General features: G+C 40.1%; 1 pseudogene; it reads left to right on the plus strand.

The window, feature by feature from the left end:
- The first annotated feature begins 8,883 nt into the window (after nt 1-8,883).
- On the plus strand, nt 8,884-9,517 carry LOC106726600 (annotated as a pseudogene).
- Nucleotides 9,518-9,675: the final 158 nt, after the last annotated feature.

Below are 9,675 nucleotides of genomic sequence, written 5' to 3' on the forward strand. Positions count from 1 at the left end.
AACTAGAAAAAGAGGAAGCTTTGGTCACAACATAGAAGTAGGTGGCTGAGGTGAGATGATGTAGGTCAAGGAAGATGTGTGAAGCAGAAATTAGACCACCCAGGGGAAGTGGTCAGGATATTGTAAATATGGTTCTAGATGTTGCTATAGTTGAAATTATAATAGTATAAGAAATTGCCTGAGGAGAGCACCTAGCATGAGAAAATGAAAGGTTACCAAAATTTACAGAGCAGGGAAAGGAAACCCAGTACACCAAAAGGACAGGAAATCATCCCTGGCCAGTGTGGCTCCACGGAAGGGTCTTGGGCTCAATTCCTGGTCAAGGGCATGTACCTGGGTTGCAGGTTCTTCCCCGGCACCAGTCAGGAACACTGAGGGAGGCAACCAATCAATGTCTCTCTCTCACATCAATGTTTCTCTCTTCCTCCCTCCATTCCTCTCTCCCTCCCTTGCACTCTCTCTCTAAAAAAAAAAAATCAATGGAAAAAATATCTTCAGGGGTGAAACTTAACAAAAAACAAATAAAGAAAAAAGGACAGGAAGTTGTGGTCAGATAGGGAAGAGGAAAATCAATACAAAATATTGAAAGTAAAGAAAATGACAGTAATTGAGATATATCTAGAACAGTCCTTAGTATATATTAAATTTGAAAACAAAAGAGGTCAATGAAGAAGAAGGTTGAAAACAGATGATTATCTTTGTTGATTAACAAATTCTCAGTACTCATAGGGAGTTGTAGAGTGAATACAAGGCATCAAATTCAATTATTTTAATGTTATATCTTTTTTCAGCTCTGAGAAATATAGTTATTAGACATTGAGAGGTGCTATCATTTTTTTCATATTAAAGCACATGTCATCATTATAATTATGCATTGGTTTTTAAATTTCTTAGAAGACTCCATTTCCTCTGGATAGGCTAGTATTTGTTCTGTCTTATTCCCCGCCCCTCGGCCTTTTTGTTAAAGCTTAAGCTATTCTCATGAGATCATTGCAATTCAACTGCTTTCCTATTGAGAAATTGTCACAAATTCAAAAGATGTGGTACTATAAATTTGGAAAAGCCACTACATCATTATCAATATTTAGATAAATGTCTCTTGCTGAATATCTATGCTTGGCTGTATTGATTTTTTTTTGCTGTGTGAGTGTGATCTGGCTTGGAACATGCACTATGTTGGGAGGTATTTACTTGAAGATTTATTGTATATACATGTTTTTCAAACTTGAAGTGGAGTAAGGTATCAATTATTGTATCACCTGAGATAATATTTTAAACTGTGTATAAAAAGGATTTTTATTTGAAAACACATGCCATATGTGCTGTATAGTAGTGGTTTTTAGAAGCAAAAATATGTGTATAAAGATGCATAGAAAACAGCCATCCTTCCATGGGCCAATCTTTGTTGAGTGCCTGCTATGAGCCAGACATTGTACTAGGCAGTATGGACATGACAGTGACTATGACAGAGGCAGTCTTGCTTCCAGAAGATTGAAGTCTTTAGGGAAAAGCAAACATTAAACTAATATTATTAAGTGTGACAACTGTTACAAAGGGGGAAATTCCTGGTGATATGAGGATGTGTAGCAGGGAAAGACACAATCCAAAATCAAGAAATATTACAAGTGATTTTATAGTTTCCCCTATTCATTTCTTATTTTCCAAACTTTTTGTTTAGACCAAGACTTTTGTTGATAGAAAAGACAACTTTCACTGAGAGGAAAAAATAAAACAAAGCATTTTGGCCCTGCTTCATCTCTTGCAATTCTAACCAACAACTTCCGAAATGTAAAGCTTATTTTAAACACACTAACATCTAAACTAAGTCACGTTGCATATTATTTTCCTGGATCAGTCAATGGGAGTTGCTGATTTTTATCTAATCCTGGACATCCTAATATTATCTGGATTAAAGAATAGATTTAGCCCTGGCCAGTGTGGCTAAGTGGTAAGAGCATTGGCCCTTGCACTAAAGGGTCATGGGTTCAATTCCTGTTCAAGGGTACATGGGTTGAGATTTCGAGAGTTCAAACAGAAGCCCTGGTCAGGGCGTGTGCAGGAGGCAGCCAATTGATATATCTCTCTCACATCCATGTCTTTCTCTCTCTCTCTCTCTCTCTCTCTCTCTCTCCCACTCTTTCTCCCTCCACTCTCTCTAAAAACATCAGTGGAAAAAATATCCTTAGGTAAGGATTAGCAACAATAAAAAAGAATAGATTTATGGGAGGCCTTGCAAATAAGCACTAGTTAAGATACTCAAAGATTCAAGACCAAATATTTATGCTCTGCGTGAATAGAATCAGGAGTACTTTGTACAAAGGAAGATGGCAGAGACTGGGATTGGCCACCAGAGTATAGAAGTGGGTTGGGAATCTTTGTTTAAAGCTACTGCAAGCAACACTCACATTTATTACCATTAAACTACACAACTACAAGGAAATTGGTAGAAAATTCAATATTAGACTCTTCCTGGTAATACTTGGATAGAAATAACTTTTATAACTATGTATTATATGGGATTTTTTTCTGGATTCTGAAATGACTCAGTTAACCTTCCCACACAGAAAAAAGCAAATGAAAATGAGCAAATACCTAGAGTTCATCATAAAAGATTTGTTCATGCCAGGCACTCTGTTAAGAAAAATAGACTAATGACAATTAATTAAAATATATACTCCCGATATATATATATATATATATATATCCCTAGAATACCTAGACAACTTTTGTATTACATTTCAAGAGGGATTAACAATTAAATGTACTCAACACCAGAAGCATATTGATCATAATTTAATATTCAGGATCTTGTAGGTTCTTCAAATTCATCATTATGAACATCATTTACTATAGATATTTGGAATGCTGGGTAGACATCGTTTTGTGATACATAAACTATAAATCAGGATGACTTCTTCCTAGTAACTTCTTTATTATGTGAACTAGTTAGTTAAAGTTTAAAAGAGAATATTTAAAGATACATGCATGACAATGTCGTATGTTATATCTGGGCTTCCTTTAAGCCAAATTTCACATTTTAAATATACTAAATAAAAGCACTACTATAAAAAGAGCAGAGTAGTTAGTATTGAATTTTTTAGTCTTTAGATGGATATTAGCAATGAATGAAGATTGGGCAAAACAGCACATGTTTAAATGGAAAACAGTGTTACAGGGGTTACGGCAGGGTTATGGCATTGGCAATTAGCTAATGTCAATGATGCACTTAAGAAACACTGTGTAGGAAGGCTAATAAATACAGCCAACCATCATTAATAATCCATGGCAGAAGGGAAAAAAGAAAGGAAAGAGACGAGAAAGGTAAGAGAGAGCACTCAGTAACAAGATACTCAGTAAAGCCTAAAGTTCCCTATAATTAGAAGTAGTATTTATATTTCCAGAGGACCCAGGAAAGGCTTTCCAGTGAATATTTCAATACATAATTAGGGGGATTGATATGGATATTGTCAGATTATGAGTTTTTCACTAATTTCATTTCATTTTAGGGGTGTGTGTGTGTGTGTGTGTGTGTGTGCCTTTTAAAGGTACATGTTATCATACAGGCAGCTTTAATGGGGTTGAGCTTTTACTTCCTACATGCTCATCTACACTAATAAAAGAGAAACATGGTAATTGGCATACGACCGCTACCCTTTTCATTGGCTAATCAGTGAGTATATGCAAATTAACTGTCAGCCAAGATGGCGGCAGGCAGCCAGGCAGCTGAGAACAGGATGCTTGGTTGCCCCAGCGATAGAGGAAACCAAGGTTCCCACCTGCAGCTGCAGGGCTCTGAGCTCCTGAAGCAACAGCTCCAAAAGATACAATGTTTCAATTATAGAAGCTAAAAGATGGCGGTTAATCTGCATACTCAGGCTCCAAGCGGTAGAGCGAAGCCAAACAGCCCTGAAGCCGCAGAGCAGAGAGGCCTCACTGCCCAGGCATTAGCAGAGCCGGGAGGCCTCCCGGCCCCGGGATCAGCGGAGCCAAGAGGCCTCCTGGCCTGGGATCAGCGGAGCCTGATGGAAGCCCTGTGTGTTTATGCACCCTGGGGGTTCAGAGGTCCTGTCCTAGGCAGAGGCCTATGGCGAAATTTTCGACTCTGAGAAGCAGCCTACGGGCTGGAAGGCAGCTCCGCTGACCTCAGTGCTGGAGAAGACCATTAAGCAGAAAACTAAAGAAACCGATTTTACATCATTTCCCAGGTGTAGAACAGTTGGCATGTAAGCCCCTGACCAGTGCCCAGCCTCTCCTCTGTCAGTCTATCTCACTCTTAGGTACCATGTTCTTTGTTCTCTCTTAACTGCAACTCATTTTTAAACTAGATTGCTTTTAAAAGAAGACTAAATAAAGTTTCCCTTAAGTTATTTAGGTGGTGCTGGGGCTGCTGGGGCTGCTGGGGGCCTGATAGAAGACACAAACACGCAACGGGGGGCCTGTACCCAGCAGCCCCAAGGCCCACCACCTTGGTGCTGGGGCTGCTGGGGCCCTGATCAAAGACCCGCAGCCCCAATCCCCGCCATCAAGGTGCTGGGGCTGCTGGGGGTATCAGAGACACAAACCCGCAGGCCCGGCACCCAGCAGACCCAAGGCCTTCGTGGCAGCACTAAGGAGCAGCAAGCCAAGCGGTAGGAAGCAGCAAGCAGGTGGGCAGTAACAAGGGAGGGGTCCCGGACTGCAAGAGGGCACATGCTGGGCTAAGGGACCCCCCACCCATCCCCAGTGCACGAATTTCGTGCACCGGGCCTCTAGTAAGGATAATATAATTCCAAACAAAAGGCAGCTGATATATTGCCATCTAGTCTCTGTTGGAAATTCTGTAGATAATTTCCCCATGGCATTGTATGATAGTAGCCATTACTTTCAGGTTATCCACATACAAAGAACCAAAAACTCTTCTGATATCCATTTGATGTTTCCCATCACTGTTATTATCCTCATCTTTCAATGATGCCAGTGTTCATAGTGAAAAATGCACCATCTTAATTTTTAAACACCCACTAAGCTATTAAACTGATAATTACAATGTGGTATGTTAAGTGGAAGGATAGAAAAAGTAGATGGTGATATTATCAAGGTGCATGAAGTGACATAAAATAAGACTTAAAGAGGTAGACAAGCAAAGATAGAGGAGGAGTGGGGTGAAGGATATGATTCAGGCAGAGGAAATGTCATGTGCAAATCCTAAAAGTGAGTGAGAGCATGACAATCTGGAAATGGAAAGCAATTTAAGCTATGTACATTGAGTGTAGATTCTGAGGTATGAAGTGGTGATAGATAAGCCTTGAGAGATAAGCAGAGACCTAATTAATCATAGAAGTCTGAGGCCAATGGACAGGCAATAGAGTTTAAGTAAGGGAATGGCATGATCAAGTCTGGGGTAATTGCAGTGATCCAGGTGAAGGATGATGCAGATTTTCAGCAGCAGTTGTAGTTGCATGAGATAATGGTTAAATAGAGTTTGGGGGTTTTTTCATCTTTACATGAGGATATGTTTTATTGATTTGAGAGAGAGAGGAAAGGGGAGAGAGAGAGAGAGAGAGAGATCAATTGGTTGCCTCCCATTTGTGCCTGACCAATTGAACCCAAACCTTTTGGTGTATGGGATGGCACTCCAACCAACTGAGCCACACCGGCCAGGGCTTAGAGTTTTTGATGGGGATGGGAAGATGTTGGAGGCAGAAAAGACAATATTAACTCTTGATTTTTCTCTCTTAAATTTCAAATTCCTATAGAAATTTCTGATTATCATTTTGCCCTACATTATATAACACAGAGTAAATATTCAATAAATATTTGTTGAATAAATTAATGAATGACACAAATTCAGCCAAATTTATTTTCCTTTGCAGCCCAAATTGGGGGAGAAGGTCTCATCTCTATTTTATTGTATTGTATTTTTACAGTCATTGCCTGGAATATTTGTTTTCATTAAGCTGTGAAAGATAAATTATTTTTCCCAAATTTTTATTACAGAAAATTTCAAAAATATAGAAAAGTTGAAAAAATGGTACAATAAATAACCAGATACCCCCTATCTTGTTAATAATTTGCTATATTTTCTGTTTGTGTGTGTTTTCATCATGTATAGCATCTGAAAGTTGCAGACATTACAATCAACCCAAATATTTCATCTGCAACTTCTAAGAATAAGGATATTTTATGTAAAACTATAATAACATATTGCTCCGAAGAAAATTAACATTAATTCACTAATATAATACTTTTCAATTATCCTGAAAATGTCTTTACATATATATTTTTCAGATTAGGGTCCATTCAAGGTTCACAAATGTGCTTGGTTGTTAGGTCTCTGGAAACGAGAGCCCTTTCAGTAAAGAATAAAAGGAATAGGATTATTTAACCTGGGACAAAAGTGCTGGGGATCATTCAATATTCAATGAAACTACTGGGCAACCAGTTTGTTTTCTGGTTGGAAATGTGTGTGGGGTGTGTGTGTGTGTGTGTGTGTGTGTGTGTGTTGTCATTAGCCAATGAGTTCAATTGGCAAGTACCTTCATTGTATTTATGAGTCCTGGGTCAAAGGTTCACTCTCTATATGGGCCTCTCCACTCTCCATGGAGAATAATCTCTGTCCATATGATTATACATTGTACTCCATGCCTTAGGTAATCAATCACCTGGTAGAAGATTGTACTTTGTCACCAGCAGGAACTGAATGAGTGTACATAGATGCTAGGTGAAAATCTATTAATCATTTAGGGGGAGAAAAAAATCTCAATATGTAATAAATTATTCATTTGGTGGGACATCTTCATATACAAAATAGCCCATTGGTTTAAGGTGCTTACATCATGGAGTGTTTTTCTTGGTGCTTCCAGTTGAGTTTGTGTCTGGGGACAAAGATTAAGCTGAGATAAATGCCAAGGAAAGTTGGACATTAGTCTTTCCCATTGCACCTGTCAAATCACCAATGCGTAGGAAATACTAAGTGCACATATGTGAGCCTCCTTGCAAGTGCTAAGAATTTTGTCTTTATTGCACTTCCCTTTCCCTCCTCCTCCCCCTCCTTCCTGTTTAATGGAAATGCCAAAAGGAATTTAACACTGATGGACAGCCTAGAGGCACTATAATGAAGTTTGCAAGCCTGGTGCGGTGTCTCTGTTTCTAGCTACACAAGATTGAAAAATGATTATAATTGCATTCCTTGCATATATTCGGATGCAAGGAATATATGGTATTCCAGGGTGGTGACTATTTTCTTCTAAAATTGTGAAACTTCAAGCTGCTCGTTAGCTCTGTCATTTGAAGGAGGCTAAGTGAATGTTGGTTTATGTGCTCTAGTTCCTGGCAATAGAAAGGCTACTTGAAGCTGCCAATATCCCTGTGACCTGTGTTAGAGCACATGGATGACCCAAACAAGAACACCTGCATTCTCTGAAAGACTGAGGTATTTGCTTTAGGGGCTCTCTCCTTCCTTTTAAAACCTATAAACAATACATACTATATCACAAAATCTGGTTTTATGTTACAACAAGCATCCTGATTCTTACATGCAGATTTTTTTTAAACATAAATGTTTTCAAGATGATATTAGTGACAATTATGATGGGGCGATTGTAGTAATTTTGAAAGTGTGTGCATGATCTGTAGTCCTTTCCACTTGTATATATCTTTTTTTTTTTTTCAGGCTTACACAGTTACTTATAGACCTTGGCCTTGATGACAAGCACGTGTCTCTGCTCTTCATATCTTTCCTTAGCCTTTGTTTCAGGCAAGCTGCTTTGTTTCCAATTGTTCCATGATACTAATTCATTCCCTTTTTTAATGAAATACACTTGAATTGACATGCAGTTAGAAGCTGCTATCAGGCAGATATTAGGAATCCTACGTAAAGCATGCTTTCAACATTCCAGCTCATTGGAGTTAAGTAAAAATGTGCATTATTGAAGTACAGAGGTAAATAGAGTTCCAGAACCAGGTTATTAGTAATGTTCAGGATATTGCCATTTTCTATTAAAGTTGTTTCAGAGATAAAACTCACCAAACTGGAAACACCATCAGATGGAACATCAACTGGAGGTTAGATCTACTGCAGGATATATTAGCAATTGCAATCACAAATTGTATGGCACTATGCTCATAGTGGACAGGATTAACGATGGACCAGGGGTTCCTAATCATCAGTGCCCTGCAGATTAGTGGGAGATGAGGAGGGGGCTTACACCAGCCTTCAGATTATTGTGTACTGCCTGCAGCCAATTGTTTTTCCGCTAAGCTTTTAGCCAGTGGGTATACATATTTGTGCATTTAAAAATTATCCATTAGGAATGCTCTGCAGAAAAAAACAATTTGTCACTCCTGCTATCATAAAAGCCTTCAGATTTTTCCCCAGAGCAATATGTATATTAATTTCCCTTTCTGTCTGCCTTTCTGAATCTCCAAGAAAAAGCCTTCCAGGTAACATTAAATCAGTTAATAGCCTCAACTGATACAACATTGAGCTGAGAACATTGTTAATTGTTGACATTGTGGAGAAATTTGATACTTTTGATGGAAAGTTGTTAAGAAAGTATATTCACGTTGTACTGTCTAACCAACAATGCACATATTTCAGGCTTTTAGTGTACTCACTCAGTGGCATGTTAAAAATCACAAAAACATATGGAAATCTTTACTTTGTTTAGAAAATATATTTACTGAAAACAGTATAGGGATGTACAATTTCTCTACAGGGAGTACTAAGAGGAGACTCTTTCCACTGATTGCTCAAAGGGTTTCATTAGCATCTTCATTTTTTAAAAAATGTATTTTATTGATTTTTTTTACAGAGAGGAATGACTTCCTCATTCCTAGAGATTGAACCTTAATGAAATCCCTGATTTAAAAAAAAAAAAAAAAAAAGGCAGCGCACTCGGAGCTCCCAGATCTGTCTCTTGCTTCAACAGTGTTTGGACGGAACAGACCCAGGGACGCCCCCTTCTTCCAGCCTCCGGCCACTTTCCTGCGTCTCATCCACTCACCACCTTCAGGACCACCCCCGGGACCAGCCAACACCGGTTGTTTTTTTTGTTTTTTTCTACCTTAAACTCCTTATTGCCGAACAACCATGAGCTCCCAAATTCGTCAGAATTATTCCACCGAGGTGGAGGCTGCGGTCAACCGCCTGGCCAACCTGCATCTGCGGGCCTCCTACACCTACCTCTCTCTGGGCTACTATTCCGACCGCGACGACGTGGCTCTGGAGGGCGTGGGCCACTTCTTCCGCGAGCTGGCGGAGAAGAAGCGCGAGGGCGCGGAGCATCTCCTGAAGTTGCAGAACAAGCGTGGCGGCCGCATTCTCTTCCAGGACGTGCAGAAACCTTCCCAGGATGAGTGGGGCAAAACTCAGGACGCCATGGAAGCCGCCCTGGCCTTGGAGAAGAACCTGAACCAGGCCCTTTTGGATCTGCATGCCCTGGGTTCGACCCGTGTCGACCCTCATCTCTGCGACTTCCTGGAGAACCACTTCCTGGATGAGGAGGTGAAACTCATCAAGAAGATGGGCGACACCTGACTAATGTCCGCAGGCTGGCGGCCCCCAGGCTGGGCTGGGCGAGTATCTCTTCGAAAGGCTCACCCTCAAGCATGACCAGGAGCCTTTGGAGCCCAGAGGCCTTTGAAAGGCCCCTCTGCATCCCCCTGGTGTCTCTGGCTTTTACCTGAGCCTCTTCC

The sequence above is a fragment of the Myotis brandtii genome, unplaced genomic scaffold, assembly GCF_000412655.1.
Source record: "Myotis brandtii unplaced genomic scaffold, ASM41265v1 scaffold1076, whole genome shotgun sequence".
Taxonomy (NCBI): Eukaryota; Metazoa; Chordata; class Mammalia; order Chiroptera; family Vespertilionidae; genus Myotis; species Myotis brandtii.